A 17,172-nucleotide genomic window follows, 5' to 3' on the forward strand; every position below is an offset into this window, starting at 1 on the left:
CCCCAGCCTTCTGCCCTGCACCTCCCCCCCCCAGCCCTCTGCCCTGAACCCCCCCACACACCCTCCAGCCCTCTGCCCTGACCTCCCCCCAACACCCAGCCTTCTGCCCTGCACCTCCACACACACCCCTCTGCCCTCTGCCCTGCACCTCCACACACACCCCTCTGCCCTGCACCTCCCCCCACCCCTCTGCCCTGCACCTCCCCCCACCCCTCTGCCCTGCACCTCCACACACACCCCAGCCTTCTGCCCTGCACCTCCCCCCTCCAGCCCTCTGCCCTGAACCCCCCCACACACACCCTCCAGCCCTCTGCCCTGACCTCCCCCCAACACCCAGCCCTCTGCCCTGCACCTCCACACCCCCCTCTGCCCTGCACCCCCAGCCCTCTGCCCTGCACCTCCACACACCCCTCTGCCCTCTGCCCTGCACCCCCCCACCCCTCTGCCCTGCACCTCCACACACACACCACCCCTCTGCCCTGCACCTCCCCCCACCCCTCTGCCCTGCACCTCCACACACACCCCAGCCTTCTGCCCTGCACCTCCCCCCCCCAGCCCTCTGCCCTGAACCCCCCCACACACCCTCCAGCCCTCTGCCCTGACCTCCCCCCAACACCCAGCCTTCTGCCCTGCACCTCCACACACACCCCTCTGCCCTCTGCCCTGCACCTCCACACACACCCCTCTGCCCTGCACCTCCACACACACCCCTCTGCCCTCTGCCCTGCACCCCCCCACACACCCCTCTGCCCTCTGCCCTGCACCCCCCCACCCCTCTGCCCTCTGCCCTGCACCTCCACACACCCCACCCCTCTGCCCTGCACCTCCCCCCAGCCCTCTGCCCTGATTCTCCCCACACACACCCCAGCCCTCTGCCCTGATTCTCCCCACACACACCCCAGCCCTCTGCCCTGATTCTCCCCACACACACCCCAGCCCTCTGCCCTGATTCTCCCCACACACACCCCAGCCCTCTGCCCTGATTCTCCCCACACACACCCCAGCCCTCTGCCCTGATTCTCCCCACACACACCCCAGCCTTGTGCCCTGCACCTCCACACTCACACCCAGCCCTCTGCCCTGATCCTCCACACACACACCAGCCTTCTGCCCTGCACTCCCCCCACACCCAGCCTTCTGCCCTGCACCTCCACACACACACCCAGCCTTCTGCCCTGACCTCGAGTCGCCCCGCTCAGCCCGCTGCAGGCCTAGGTGAACAGAACCCCAGGCTGGAAGCGGGCTGAGCAAGCTGGCGGCGTAAGATCAGCATTTTAATTTAATTTTAAAGGAAGCTTCTTAAACATTTCGAAAACCTTGTTTACTTTACATACAACAATAGTTTAGTTATATAATATAGACTTATAGAGAGAGACCTTCTAAAAAACGTTAACATGTATTACCGGCCCACGAAACCTTAAATTAAAGTGAATAAATGAAGACTCGGCCCAGCACTTCTGAAAGGTTGCCGACCCCTGAGCTAATCACAGAGAAGCCACATCCTCGGCTGGCCCAGCTCCATTGACAGCAATGGCACGATGCTGATTTACCCCAGCAGGGACCCCTGCGCTCCCCTCGTCTGACCTTCTGTTTAACCCAGGCTGGAGAATTTCAACCCATTGTTCCTGCCTCAAGCCCCTGCCTTGTGGTTTTTGGAAGGAGCCATCCAGATGCAGCAGTTGTTCTGATTGTTAATTTCCACCCCCACACACTAAGAAGAGGCGCTGTATCTGAGCTAGATTTCACCTAGAGCACTTATTCCTGCTTTGAAACAGAGCGAGGCAGCCCCACTTTTGAACCCAGCCAGGGAAATTTACCACAAAAGGCACCAAATCTCCTCTTTATTGGGCTGATTAGACCACACGTGTGATTTTACTCAGCGGCCGGAAATGCCACCTGTCCTGGGCGAAGACAGTGCGACACGGGAGATTGACCCAGGGCTTACGTGGTGAGCCGGCCCCTTAGGGCACGGACCTTCTTTCTGTCCTGGGCTGGCACAGCCCCGAGCATCACGCCGGGGGCTCCTAGGCACTAGGGTAATAGCAATAATAAATCACCACAGGGCAAGCTGCCCCTCCCAGCTCAGGGTCCAAGCCAAGGGCAGGCTCAGGCCGAGGCTCCTGGGACAGAGGAAGGGAGGCCGTGTCAGAGGAAGGGTGGGCTCGTGGTTAAGGCTCTGGCCGGGACTCAGATGTGGGGTCAGTTCCCACGTTGGCCACAGACTCCCCCTGTGACCTTCGGCCAGTCACGCCGGCGTTGGTTTGCAAAGGCTCACGTGACAATGAGAGGCGAGGCCTCCCGGCACGTCACAGGGAGCGAGATAAATAGTGAGAATCTCCCCCTTCCCCTCGCTGGGCCTCGTCCCCCATCTGTAGCAGGTGCCTTGTCTAGATGGCAAGGGCCGGCTCTGGCTATGTATGTTCAGCCCCACAGTTGGAAAGTGGCCGCTCATTCGGCAGGCCTGACTGGAGACACCTGGGGGGCTGGTGTTCAGAGGGACGGGCACCCACGCCTCCCGCTGGCGTTGGCTGGAGCTGCGGGTGCTCAGCACTGCTGGAAAGCAGGCCCCCAAGGGTCTCCGCTGGCCCCCCTCTGATCGAAGACCAGAGCACTGAAGGACAGAGCGGAGCAGCGCGATCGCAGTGCCAGGGATTTAATGACCCGTCCGGCGCACACGTTACAGCTCTTGAGAGGGCAGGGGGCGCACCTTGCCCACACAGCACCAGACACCCCTGTAGGAAATGCCCCCGGAGTTCAGGCCCTCACCGCTCCTCCCCAAACAGCCCGGCGAGTCCTCCTCTGGCTCCCATCTGCCTGGCCCGGGGCAGAGAGCAACCAGTCAAGGCTGTGCGTGGGAGGAGATGGCGCTGTGTTTCCATGGTAACCCTCTCAAAGCCCACAAACGGGCAGCACCTCCCGGCTGGCACCGTTGGCGAGGGGGATCCTCGGCAGCGTCTCACAGGCAGGGCTGGAGATGGCCTCTGGGAGCCAGGCGTGCCGGGCCCAGGGGAGCTATGCAGGGACGTGGCCAACGCGTGTCAGTGGGTGGAACCGGCCTCTGCTCCCTCCGGGCTTTCCCTTCCCCTCAGCAGCTCGGCCACGACCTCTTCCATCAGCACCATCTCCAGCTGGCAGGTGGCAGCCACCTCGGCTCTCATGGCCGTCACAAAGGATGGGTCGCGGGCCAGAGCGCCCAGGCCCCTGGAGAGCAGAGCCTGCAGCAGAAGAAAGGGATCAGCATAGCCTGGCTGCTCGGGCTGTGAAGAAACGACCTCTGGGCTCTGTGCAGCTGATGCCTGCGCTTCCCAGCTTAGCACAAACCCGTGGAGCTGGGAATGTTCACACTCGGGAGCAAACCGGGCCTAGAGCAAAGTGTGAGCAGATGCTCGGCAAATTCCCCATATGCAGCTCCGCCGGTGCGCCTCAATCCCGACCCACAGCCCCTGCTATCCCAGCCCTGGGCTCGCCCCAGCTCCACCGGAGCCCCTCAATCCCGACCCACAGCCCCTGCTATCCCAGCCCTGGGCTCCCCCCAGCTCCACCGGTGCCTCGCAATCCCGACCTGTAACCCCCTGCTATCCCAGCCCTGGGACCCTGGACTCCCCCCCCACCCCCCCCGGCTCCACCAGTGCCCCGCAATTCCGACCCACAGCCCCTGCTATCCCAGCCCTGGGCTCCCTCCAGCTCCACCGGTGCCCCTCAATCCCGACCCACAGCCTCTGCTATCCCAGCCTTGGGCTCCTCACACACACAGCTCCGCTGGTGCTCCTCACTCCCAACCCACAGCCCCCTTCCTGTGTCTATCCCACAGCTGGCTTTCTGCCTGTCTTACCGCTGTGCCAGCACCATTGCTGATCTCTGCTTTCACCCCATTCCGATCCCTCCAAGTCCCCCCATTGCCCCTACTTTACCACCCCATAGATGACCTTCGACCCCTCTAACTGGGGATGAACTCTGCTCCCATCCCATCCGTAGGCTCAGGGCTGGCAACTCCCCACATCCCATCCTGCCTCTGCCCCCGCCCCCTGGCCTCACCCCATCCCACTCCAGGAGCTGTGGCCTCTCTCCTCCTTTCACCGCTCCCCCAGGAACAGTCTCTCCAGTCCCACCCCAGCCAGTCCCCCTGCTGGGTGCTGCCCCACTGCTACCTCCTGGATGAGTAAGGTGGTGGCTGGGGTGGAGGCAGCAGCGTCTCCCTCCCCGTTCATGTCACTGCCGCCATCCAGCTGGCACTCGGAGGTCAGGTCCGCTCCCCGCTCCTGGGCAGCAGCCTCCTCTCTGGGCAGCTGGGCAGAGAAGGAGCCAAGAGTCACATCCTGGGGGGTGAGCAATACTGAACGTGCTGCAACAGCCTCGACAGGTGGGCGAGGTGGGGGCTGGTCCGTGGAATCGCCCAGGGGCCACCCCCCAGGCTTGCAGAGCAGCTCAGATCCCTCTCGCCCGCCGTGGCGTCCGCTAGCCGCCCGGTGGCACCCCTTTGGAGGAAGAGCGCAGCCTCTTCCGGGGAAATGACTCGGCACTTGGACAGCGCTACCTGCGCCTGCCCTGCTCCACGCCGGGCTCCGGGAACAGCCGGGTGCCCCGGTTAGTTTAAGGAGAGGTGGCGATCATTGGCGATGGTACAGAACCCGAGGGCCAGTCCTGCCTGGCTGGGCACTAGAGCAGGGACCAAGCTCTGAGCTCCAGGATACTGCCCAGTCACTTGAACTTGGCTCCTGTAGAGTCAATGGCCAACTCCCCCAGGCTAGCAACAGCCCCGTCCATAGCCCCAGGGGCCTTCTTTCCTCTGGAGCGCAGGGCGGAAGAGGACAGGGGAATGGGCAGAGAAGGGGCAAGGCTACAGAGCCTCATCTCCTTACATAGCGGAGCCGTGATTACCTGGATATAACAAGGCACGACCCCCGCCCCCCAGTGCTCCATTCCCTGGTACGCCCATCCCCACTCCTGGCCACCGGTGGCCCCGGCAGAGGCTCCAGCCCTGTGGGCCGTTCCAGTTCCAGTTGCCATTGGGAAGAGGGCAGGGGTGCCGGAGACGAGGGTCTTTGCGCCTGAGCCATTCGGGGGGCTTGTGGCTGGACACCGGGACACCCCCAGCTTCCTCCAGCCCCATGGCCGCGTCTCTGCTGCGGATAGGCCAGGAGTGCAGGCTCCGTTCTGCTTCCCAGGGGCCAACCAGGCTGGGGCGGACGCAGCGCACGAGGCAGATGCCAAGCTGGGATCTCCTGCTAGCTGGCCCCAGGGGACCCGGCGCCTCTAGTGCACAGTTGTCTTGGCCAGCCCAAAGTGGGAGGGGGACTAGCCTCCCCCTGCCGCAGATGAGCCAAATGATATCCCAGCACCATTTACCTGCAGCTCCAATCCCGGGCATCCGCCGACACTGGCTGCACGCCTCCTGTCCAGCCACCGCTGCCGCTTCTCCAGGCGGAAGGAGCGGTTGTGGCCTGAGGGGAAGGGAACGGGGGCATCACGTGGGGAGCCCACGGGAAGGGCACTGCTGTGGCCCTGAGGCATAGGGGGTGCCAGCTGGGAAGGGGCTGACTAGTGCGGGGGCTGGGGAAGCAGAGCTGGTGCACTTGGAGGTCCTGTGCACATGCCCCAGCCAGCCCTGGGCCAGCCCCCTCCCCGGCAAACCCCCGAGAGAGGCAGAGGGAACCGGATGCGCCCCTTGCTCACAGGGAAAGAGCTGAGCACGGGCCTTCCCTCGGCCTTACACCCAGCCCGCCCCTGCCCCCGGCGAGGCCTGCACATGGGGATGGGAAAACGGAGACCTGGATGAGACCTGGATGACCCCTCCTGGGAACCACGACCTCCTGTCTCTGCCGGCTGAGGGGGAACTCAGCCTGCAGCACCCCAGGAAATTCAGCCTCCTGCTTCACCTCCCCTTGAGGGCCATGGCGCCCTGGGAAAAGGACCCCCCCCCCCCGAACTGGCATCCCTAGGGAAGGAGGTTATCTGCATTCGCTGCTGCAGGGAATTCCAGTGTTGGCTTCTCTTTCTATTGCTTAGTTCATCCTTAGGCCATGAAGAGACAGCCCCTGCTCCCCGATAAAAGGGGGCTCACCAGCTGCCTTGGTGAAAAATGGAGTCCCACCCCCACATAAAATGGGGCCCCTCCCTTCCACGCCTTATGGGGTCCCCCCAATAAAAGGGGGGCCTCCCTCCCAACCCTCTGACAAAAGAGGGTCCATCCTCCAGGCAACTTGGTGAAACATGGGGTCCCACCCTATGCCCATCTGGCAAGCTGGGAGTTTCCCCAGGCCATGACCCTGCCCCCCCAGGACACCCCTCCCAGTAAGGCCAGGAAGTGCCCGGTGTGACGATGCTGCAGGTACTGACCCAGGGCAGAGTGTGGCTGTGGCTGTGGCTGGCAGGATGCCGGCAGCATCCTCTCCCTCCGCAGCTCGTCCTCGTACTGCATCCTGTCAGGGACAGGAAAGAGCGTCAGGCTGGCGCAGGGACCACCACCCAGCCACCCCTCCAAGGGCTTCCATTCACAAGCGTCAGTCACCATGCGAGACCCTAACTTCCTCCTGCCCTCTGTCCACCACAGCTCCCTCCTCTACCCCGCATCCTCTTCTTCAGCACCTCTGGGCTCCTCCCCTCCCTCCTCTACCCTCCCTCCTCTTCTTCAGCACCTCTGGCCTCCTCCCCTCCCTCCTCTACCCTCCCTCCTCTTCTTCGGCACCTCTGGTCTCCTCCCCTCCCTCCTCTACCCTCCCTCCTCTTCTTCAGCACCTCTGGCCTCCTCCCCTCCCTCCTCTACCCTCCATGCTCTTCTTCAGCACCTCTGGTCTCCTCCCCTCCCTCCTCTACCCTCCATCCTCTTCTTCAGCACCTCTGGTCTCCTCCCCTCCCTCCTCTACCCTCCATCCTCTTCTTCAGCACCTCTGGTCTCCTCCCCTCCCTCCTCTACCCCGCATCCTCTTCTTCAGCACCTCTGGGCTCCTCCCCTCCCTCCTCTACCCTCCCTCCTCTTCTTCAGCACCTCTGGCCTCCTCCCCTCCCTCCTCTACCCTCCCTCCTCTTCTTCGGCACCTCTGGTCTCCTCCCCTCCCTCCTCTACCCTCCCTCCTCTTCTTCAGCACCTCTGGTCTCCTCCCCTCCCTCCTCTACCCTCCATCCTCTTCTTCAGCACCTCTGGTCTCCTCCCCTCCCTCCTCTACCCTCCATCCTCTTCTTCAGCACCTCTGGTCTCCTCCCCTCCCTCCTCTACCCCCCCATCCTCTTCTTCAGCACCTCTGGCCTCATCCCCTCCCTCCTCTACCCTCCATCCTCTTCTTCAGCACCTCTGGCCTCATCCCCTCCCTCCTCTACCCCCCCTCCCCTTCTTCAGCACCTCTGGCCTCCTCCCCTCCCTCCTCTACCCTCCATGCTCTTCTTCAGCACCTCTGGTGTCCTCCCCTCCCTCTTCTACTCCCCATCCTCTTCTTCAGCACCTCTGGCCACATCCCCTCCCTCCTCTACCCTCCATCCCCTTCTTCAGCACCTCTGGGCTCCTCCCCTCCCTCCTCTACCCTCCATCCTCTTCTTCAGCACCTCTGGCCTCATCCCCTCCCTCCTCTACCCTCCATCCTCTTCTTCAGCACCTCTGGTCTCATCCCCTCCCTCCTCTACCCTCCATCCCCTTCTTCAGCACCCCTGGTCTCATCCCCTCCCTCCTCTACCCTCCATCCCCTTCTTCAGCACCTCTGGTCTCCTCCCCTCCCTCCTCTACCCTCCATCCCCTTCTTCAGCACCTCTGGTCTCATCCCCTCCCTCCTTTACCCTCCATCCCCTTCTTTAGCACCTCTGGGCTCCTCCCCTCCCTCCTCTACCCTCCCTCCTCTTCTTCAGCACCTCTGGGCTCCTCCCCTCCTTCCTCTACCCTCCCTCCTCTTCTTCAGCACCTCTGGCCTCATCCCCTCCCTCCTCTACCCTCCCTCCTCTTCTTCAGCACCTCTGGGCTCCTCCCCTCCCTCCTCTACCCTCCATCCTCTTCTTCAGCACCTCTGGGCTCATCTCCTCCCCGCCATAATCACCCCCCACCCAATCATATTAATAAAAACAGCACAAACACCACTTGTATTAGAGAGAGAACCAATGACTGGACAGACAGACACTCTAGGTACTGGATGGATGGATGGATGGATGTGTAAGATGGACAGATGGATGGATACATGATGGAAGGGTCTGTCTCGGGATAGATAGATAGATAGATGAGGTGAATGGGGACAGACAGGACAGCATCACTAAGTGTGAAGAAGGAGAGGTGACTTACCCTGGGTTCTTTTGGCACCTTAGAGACTAACAAATTTATTTGGGCATAAGCTTTCGTGGGCTAGAACCCACTTCATCAGATGCATGAAGTGAAAAAAAGTAGGCAGGTATAAATATACAGCACATGAAAAGATGGGAGTTGCCTTACCAAGTGGGGGGTCAGTGCTAACGAGGCCAATTCAATTAGGGTGAATGTGGCCCATTCCCAACAGAGGACAAGAAGGGGTGAATATCAACAGGGGTGAACACAGACTAACATGGCTACCCCTCTGAAACCTGGGTTCTTTGAGATGTTCTGGCCCGATGGGTGCTCCACCACAGGATGTGCATGCGGAGACGGCAGTCGTGCTGGCAGGCCTGCACAGAGTCACACCTTGTACTCTGAAGGAGGGAAACGGGGCGACGTATCTGCAGCGGAGGGGAAGGAGGCCGGGAAGGTGGAGCACCCATAGGAACAAAGCATCTCGAAGAACTCAAGTTATGTAAGGTAAGTCACCGTCCCTTCTTCGTCGAGCGTATGTCCCTGTGGCGCCCCACTGCAGGGCACTCCAGAGCAGTAACTCAGAGAGGAGGGGCATGCCACAGAGGTGAGTCAAGGACTGTTCGGAGAACGATATCACCAAAGGCAGCGTCCTCTCTGGAAGCAGGGGACATGGCACATGCTTGGCACAGGGCTGGCAGAAGACCAGTCGCAGTCCTGCAGATTTCTGCTATGGGAACGTACTGGATGTGGACTGAGTTCCAGTGGAATGTGCTGTCACCGTGGGGGGCGGGGGGGACGCACCCCCATTCTGTCATAACAGGTTAAAATACAACCTGCAACACACAGACAACCCCTGTATGGACTAGGAACAGGTTGGCCCTTCATTCATTCTGTTAGCAACACAAGTAGCCTGGGAGAGGCCCTCAAGGACCTAGTCCTGTCCACAGAGAAGGCAAGGGCCCATCAAACATCCAGCGAATGAAGGCTTGAGACCTCTCTGGAGGCCTGAGGATGTGGGTAGAACACTGGCAGGCGAATCTCCTGGTTAATGTGATCTTCCAAGGAGACCTTAGGAAGAAAATAGGGCTGGGGACACAGTAGAACCTTGTCCCTATGAAAGGGTGGGATATGGTGTGTCAGCCAGGAGTGCCCCCCGCTCTCCAATTCGTCTTGCTGAAGTAATGGCGCCCAGGAATGAAATTTTGAAGGCGATATGGAGGAGAGAGCAGGTGGTCGTTGGTTCAAAGGAGACTTTCCTTGGAGCATTAAGAAGCAGGTTGAGGTCCCACTGGGTCCCAAACAGGAGGAAACCAATTGTATAGAGCCTGGAGGAATCTGGCTGTGACAGGGTGGGCAAAAACCGAGAAGCCCTGGATGGGTGACTGGAAAACTGTGAGAGCAGCCACCTGCACTCTAACAAAGCTCACGGAGAGACCCTGTATCTTTAATTCCAGCTGGCGGTCAAGTAGTTTGGAAAGGGAAACTTCTAGGGCTTGGGAAGAAGAAAGAGAGCATCAAGAGTGAAAGTGTTTCCATTCCGGAGATAAGTCTTGCCGGTACTGGGCCATCTGCCAAACGAACTGACTGAACTGCAGCCAAATGAGTTAACTCCATGGTCGAGAGAACCATTCGGGAGCCAGGCCCTGGGGTTCAGAGAGGACGTATCTGTCATGAGGATCTTTGATGGTGTGCGATGCAAGAATGGGGTTCCCACACCGACCCTATGTGGGTCTTTCTGTCATGTAAGGGAATCCAACACCTTCTGAGGCACCGTGACCCCTTTGGACAGGTGGTGTCTGTCTGGGATATTTACTGTTCTAAACCACATCCTGGAGACATCTGAGATGGAGTCTCACATAGGAAGTCATGAACGTGCAGGAGGATGTATGTCCCAAGAGTGGAAGACGAGCCCTCATGATTGTTTATGGGCTGAACTGTAGCACCAAGATTAGGCCAGGTAGGGTGGAAGATGTCTCCCAGAATAGATAGGCTCTTGCTGTTGTGGGCTCGAGTGGCTCCTATGCAGTTTATCCTTTACACTGGAGTTAGTATCAATTTTTTGTGATTGATGCGAAGTCCTAGTTAACGCCTTGGCCATGGCTGGTTGGACCTCTTGGAGTGATCAACCCCTGATCAACCAGGTGTCCAAATATGGGAATACCAAGATCCCCCATTGACAGAGACCAGCTACTACTGCCAAGAGGAACTTCGTAAACACCCTCGGCACCGTGGAGAGTCCGGAGGGGAGAACTTGATGTTGATCGTGGTCCAATTACAAGGCAAAGCAAACACTTGTGGTGATGGGCGTCCTGTAGGTCGTGGGCGACGAGCCCGTGTCCTGGATCCAACAATGGGAGCGAGTGTCACCATGCTGAACTGTTGTGCTAGAACTTAGTTGCTCAAGTTTCTGAGGTCAAGAATCGGCCTCCCGCCTCCGTCTCTCGCGGGAACTAGGAAGTAGTTGGAATAGAATCCTTTCCTGATGGATGCTGTTGGAACCAGCTTGATTGGCCCCAGGAGGAGGAAGGATGGGACCTCCACAACACTGGACTGAAACCGGTCTCTTTGGTCTTGTGGCAGATGTTCAATGAAGTGTGTACGTTCTGAGTATGTGGTAAAGTCCCATTTCACCACCCAGGCCCGAAATTGCCACTACGGAATTGAAGAGCAGCTGGTGAGTTGCTTTCTGCCCCATACGTCCAGTCTCCTGGATTCATTGTCTATTGGAGAGGGTCTAGATCGAGTCTGACGGCTCCTTTCATTGGCTGCTAAGGAATTAGTGCGAGGGTGGGAAAAGAAGTGCTCCCTCCCCTTTGGTGGGATGTAGTACTTCTTATCAGATCTCTCTCAGGTGGGAGGAATTGTGCTGGGGATAGCAATGCCTCATTAACGGGGGGAGCAATCTTTCCTTGGGGATTGATATTCACCAAAGAATGTTATGACTCCTGGACTTCCTCTAGCGGGATTTGGAGAGAGTCTGCCAGCCTCTTCATGAGTTCCTGGAATGTTTCGAACTCATCAGCAGAGGAGGGCTGGGATGGCGTTACCGCCTGGGCCACAGATGAAGAGGACTCAGCTGAAGGAGGTGAGACCTCCTCAGGTGGAGGCTCTGACTCCTGCTGTGTATTGTCCGGTACCGAAGACGTGCATGGTACTGGGAGAGAGACAGCTGCTTGCCATGGATGGCATGGGACCAGTGGGTGCCTGTAATCTCTTCTTGGCATCCTGTGGAACTGGTCACCAAAATGGCCCCCAGGACTCCTATTGATGGGGGGGAGGAACAGGGAGAGTGTCCCCAATGACAGTTATCGTCTCTGGGTCTGTGAGACCTGGCGGGTTCTCTAGGGTCCTCCTTGGTACAGGGACCCTTGGCAGCCGGATGGTATGGCACCAGGAAGGATTCCTGTACCGAGACCTGAGAGGCTACTTGATGGCTCAGGTAATGTGGCGGATGCTGACTGCTGGAGGCTTGGGTGGGTTTTGGCCTGCAGGTGCCTGGGCTGTACCGGTGAGGAGGCTCTGACGGATCCCATAGCAATGGCGTCAGGCTCATCTGAAATGATGAGATCTTCAGATAACTGAAACCTGGAAGGAGCTGGAGGGCACTGACAGCCGCTGACAGCCAGAGGTGAAAATGTGGACCTTGAGATGGAGACTGCTGCAGTACTGAGGCGGATGCAGGGTCCTGTATCACTTCAGAGCTGGGGTCAGAAGCCGATGCCAAGGGATGTGCGGTAGCCCCATGCGGATCATGGTGCCACGGAGGATCAGGTACATGGTACCGACACCTCGATACCGGACTCAGTCGGAGCCTCTACGGTAACCCTTAATGGACACGAGGGCTCCTGAGAGTGGGTCTTATGAGGTGACCTACCCCTTTTCTCCCTGTCTCTGGATGGGAAGGAGTGCTTTCTCCTCTTCAAAGGCTTTGTCTCCGTGGTCCCAGCTGAGGCTGGGCTGATGCCTGAAGGAGCCAGTGCTAATGCCTGGGGGGAAGCGGACCTCTCCAGAGCTAGAGCATGTCCCATTAACAGGACTGCTAGTCTCGTCTCCCTGTCATTTTGGGGCCTGCCCCCAAACCCCAGACAGATCACACACTTTGAGGGGATGGGGGAGTTCCCCAAACACCGTAGGTAACTCCAATGTCCGTCACTGTGGGGAAAAGACCTGTGGCAAGTCTGGAAGGGCTTAGCCCTTGGGGTGTTAGGCACGACAGATTGATCGGCACAAAGAAAGGTGCAGGAGTAGATGGGGAACCCCCTCTCCCAGAGCACAGAAACGTGCCAGATGAAATACAAATGAAAATAAAATATAGGGCAGGAAAACAAATGAGAAACGAAAATACGCGAGAAAAGTCCCAAGGTGAGAGAAAGGCGGGAAGCAGAACACAGCTACCCGCCGAAAACTCGGTCTCGAGCCACAGGCGGCTGAGAAGGAACTGAATGGCGGTGGGCTCTCGCCTCCCTGTATCCCGTCGCTCGGAGCCGGCGCAGGCCCACCAGCACGACGTCGCAGGCTCCAGTCCAGGACGCACACATCCTACGGTGGAGCACCCACCAGGATGGATAGCGGAAGGACTCATGAGGGCAACCTAGTTATGTTTGTGGGGTAACCCTTGTCCCCCCATTTCGCCGCCCTCCTGTTTCTGTCCCTCCTGTGTTGTTTTGTCCAGGTGTCCGGGCCCCGGGCTAGCACAACGCTGCAGTCTATCGCCCCCTGCTGGCTGGACCATGCGAAGATATTCCTGGGTCTGCTGCTGCTGAGCTACAGGCCTTAAAGCAGTAGCAGCTGATGCGTTCAGATCCGAGGTTCGCCTCCTCAACCAACCCCTGCTGATGACCCTGCCAGGGGCATGTCATGCTTCAATTACAAGCGCTCTGGGCGGTGGCTGTGTCTTTTCTGCACTCTCTGGAGCTGTCTAACTACATAACATCACCGCCAGGGCCAGAGGGAGCGAAGAAGTGTTTGGGAAACCGAAAGCCACATGCAGATGGGCACAACTGGGTTCAGGCCAAAGGAGTCACGCTGCTTATGCCAGCCCTGGGGCCAGCCCAAGGTCCTTGCAGCGTCCATATGGATAACAGTCACAGGGGCAGCCTTGGAGGGGCAGTCTGCCAGCAGGCGCCATTCATTACACCTACAGCTGTCCGGGGCTTCACAAAAGCTGTACATCTGCGCACAGAACTAGTCTCAGTGACCAGAGCTTTAGCCTGGGCGCCTGAAATCACGCGGCCCGATTCGAAGTGGGGCTGAGCCGCCCCCGGTGTCAGAGCAGCTCTGCTCGCTGCTGCTCTAAATCGCTCTCTGCTCTGTTCGAGACTCTAAAGTGCCCCACCAATAATCTGGGGCCACATCTTCCTCTGGGGTAAAACAGCCTGGCAGCTGCACCGTGCCTGTTGCTGGGATTAGTCTGACATCTGCTGGTGTAAACAGGATCTGCGCCGGCTGTACTGGGATAGTCGCTTTCAAAGGCACTGTGCTCAGGGCCAGCTCCAGGCACCAGCTTACCAAGCAGGTGCTTGGGGCGGCCACTTCGGAGAGGGGCGGCACGTCCAGCTATTCGGCGGCAATTCGGTGGACGGTCCCTCACTCCTGCTCGGAGCCAAGGACCTCCCGCCGAATTGCCACCGCAGATTGCAATCGCGATTGCGATCGCGGCTTTTTTTGTTTTTGTTTTTGTTTGGCTGCTTGGGGCGGCCAAAACCCTGGAGCCGGCCCTGACTGTGCTCCCACTTTTTTTAAGAGGCGCTGTATTCTCCTTAACCCCGCGTGTGCCCTATGGGAAGCACAGTGTAGAACAGCGGTTCTCAACCCGTGGCCCGCGTAGGGTGACCAGATGTCCCGATTTTATAGGGACAGTCCCGATTTTTGGGTCTCTTTCTTATATAGGCTCCTATTACCCCCCACCCTCCGTCCCGATTTTTCACACTTGCTGTCTGGTCACCCTAGGCGGGCCGCATGCGGCCCAATTAGTACACAGCTGCGGCCCGCTCAGCTGTGTGATAGAGGCCGCAAGGCGGGCCCTGGGACCAGGCAACTAGCTACCTCGTGGCAGGGTCCAGGCAGACGGCTGCTGCTGGGCCCTGTACAGTGGGGTCCTGGTAGGGTCTGGAGTCAGGGTCCTGGCTGCCCCCCAGCCCCACACAGTGGGGGTTGGGGTTAGGGGTCCCCGCACAGCAGTGTCCAGGTTGGGGTCCCTGCCCCACACCCCACATCCAATTCTCCGCTTCTGCCCCCACTCTGTGGAGGGGTCTGTGGGCGGAGGGCACTGAGCATAGGGGTTTGTGGGGGGATTAGATGGGGGGCCCTGTGGTTCTTAGCCTGTGGCCCAGGTAACACTTTGTGGGCCACAATGATAAATAGGTTGAGAACCACTGGTGAAGGGGTGAAGCTGCCTGGCCATGGGGAGGCATGTGCCATGCTCTGTAAATGAGACCTGGGCAATGCAGGCATCTGGTTTTGCCTGAGACCTGAAGGCAGAAACTGCACCCTCCCATGGTTAAAGGGGAGTAAGGTGGCCAGTGTCTGGCCCGACCCACACAAGAGTAAACATATGCACGGGTGCACACTCACATGTGCACGCACGCACAAGCACCCACGGCTGCACCCGGGCTCATAGTCCCCGAGCGCCGAGCTTCCCCCTGCTCCCCAAGTCACAGCAGCCGTGCAGTCGGGTTCCTCTCTTATGGAGACTGCGCCGTTTATACAGACTGCACATTGCCTTGTGGCCCCCACTGCCACACGCCCTGGGGGGCTGTCTCCGACCGCCGAGCATTACCGTGTGGCTGTGTTGCTGTTGTTGGTGTTGGTGTTCCTGTCCGGGGGGAAGTCATCGAGGAAGACAGGGGAGTCCAAGTCTTCACTCCCCACTTCGGTGAACTGCAGGGGTCTCTGGCTGGTCACGTGGGGCTGCAGGGGGCTGTTCCGCTCCATGAAGGAGTCAACATGACCGAACAAGCCACCCGTCCTCTGGAACCAAGAGGGGAGAGGTCAGAGCGGGCCTTGACAGTGGTGCTTCTCGAGGCTTCCCTGCCTGTGGCACATGCTGCCCGAGGCACATGCTGCCCGACGGTCCGGATGGGTTTGGACCCATGGTGAGCCAGCAAAGGCCAGTCATGATGGCTGAATTTAAGATCATGCACAGCAGGGCAGCAGTAATAACAGTCCCAGTTCTTACAGAGCTGTTCTCAAAGCACTTTATAAATAGGGGGGTCAGCTCCTCACTTCACAGTGGGGGAAACTGAGGCACAGAGCAGGGAAGTGAGTTGCCTTAGGTTACCCAGTAGGTCCATGGCAGAGCTGGGAATAGAACCCAGGTCTCCTGAGTTGCAGCCCAGTCCCAGCCCATCCACTAGGCAGCACTGCCTCTCCTACCAGATAAACCCTCCCATACTCACAGGCAGCTCTGAATGTGAGGGATTCCCTGAGGAGTGAGACTGGGCAGGACACTGTCACAGACTGCTGGCAACCTGGGTTGCCATGGTTATCATTACACCACAGCCAATTGGAAGCTCCCAGCATAGTGATTGCAGAGGGAATCTCTGTCAGCAGTGTTCGGTCTGTGCACATAGTTGTGCACCTGGCAGAGGTGCCAATACACACTAGCCAGTCCATCCCAGGAACCAGCACTCTTCCATCACGTTAACTGGTTAATATCCCGCTCTGCAGTCCGGGGGGGGGGGGGGGGGGGAGGGGGTCAGTACCATTATCCCCATTGTACAGGGGAGGGGAAGGGACAGCCAGGGAGATAACACCAGTGCTGGGATTAGAACCCAGAGATCCCTGAGCTCAGGTCACCAGCCCACAGCTCCACCTAACACAGGGGTGGGCAGACTATGGCCTGCAGGCCGGATCTGGCCCACCAGCCGCTTTAATCCGGCCCTCAAGTTCCTGCTGGGGAGCGGGGTCTGGGGCTTGCCCCGCTCCAGCCAGGGAGCAGGGTCAGGGGCCGCTCCACGTGGCTCCTGGAAGCAGCAGCATGTCCCCGCTCCTATGCGTAGGGGCAGCCAGGGGACTCCGCTCTGCACACTGCTTCTGCCCCAAGCACTGCCCCTGCAGCTCCCATTGGTCGGGAACCACGGCCAATGGGAGCTGCAGGGGCGGCGCCTGCAGGTGGGGCTGGTCGTGCCTCCACATAGGAGCCAGAGGGGGGACATGTCGCTGCTTCTGGGAGCTGCTTGAGGTAAGTGCCGCCTGGAGCCTGCACTCCTAAGCCCCCCCTCCATGCCCCAACCCACTGCCCCAGCCCTGATACCCCTTCCACGCTCCGAACCCCTCGGTCCCAGCCCAGAGCACCCTCCTACACCCCAAACCCCTCATTCCCAGCCCCACCCCAGAGCCCGCACCCCCAGCCGGAGCTCTCAACACCCCCTGCACCCTACCCCCCCGACCCAGCCCGGAGCCCCCTCCCACATCCTGAACTCCTCATTTCTGGCCCCACCCCGGAGCCCGCACCCCCAGCCAGAGCCCTCACCTCGTCCCGCACCCCAACCCCAATTTCGTGAGCATTCAGGGCCTGCCATACAATTCTATACCCAGATGTGGCCCTCGGGCCAAAAACTTTGCCCACCCTAACGCCTGGGAACAGAGGAGACGGTGACCCAGGACCCACCTAGCCAGTCGGTGACGTGGTTTCCTGTGACTGACACTCTCCTCTGTGATCAGGCCCATCTCCACGGACTGTGGCATCTCCCGTGCTAGTGGCTTTGTGCCCCCCAGCCAACTCACGTGCTCACACAGAGCTGGGTCCTGCCCAAGCGTTTGGCACCAAGCGGCCATGACAATATGACTATGATCTCGGGCATCATCACTCACCCCTGGCACCTGCTGGCTGGCCCCTACCCTGTCTGCAGCAGTCACCTCTCAGTGTGCTAGGCTCTGCATGGGACACAGACAGTGGGGCTGGTATGTGTGGGGTTAGAGGGTGGTACCTC

General features: G+C 59.5%; 1 pseudogene; it reads right to left on the reverse strand.

Moving 5' to 3' along the window:
• Positions 1 to 3,038: 3,038 nt before the first annotated feature.
• The window catches only part of LOC135877886 (voltage-dependent L-type calcium channel subunit alpha-1S-like), a 74,483-nt pseudogene continuing 60,349 nt past the window's right edge, over positions 3,039 to 17,172 (reverse strand).

The sequence above is a fragment of the Emys orbicularis genome, chromosome 4 (assembly GCF_028017835.1).
Source record: "Emys orbicularis isolate rEmyOrb1 chromosome 4, rEmyOrb1.hap1, whole genome shotgun sequence".
Classification (NCBI taxonomy): Eukaryota; Metazoa; Chordata; order Testudines; family Emydidae; genus Emys; species Emys orbicularis.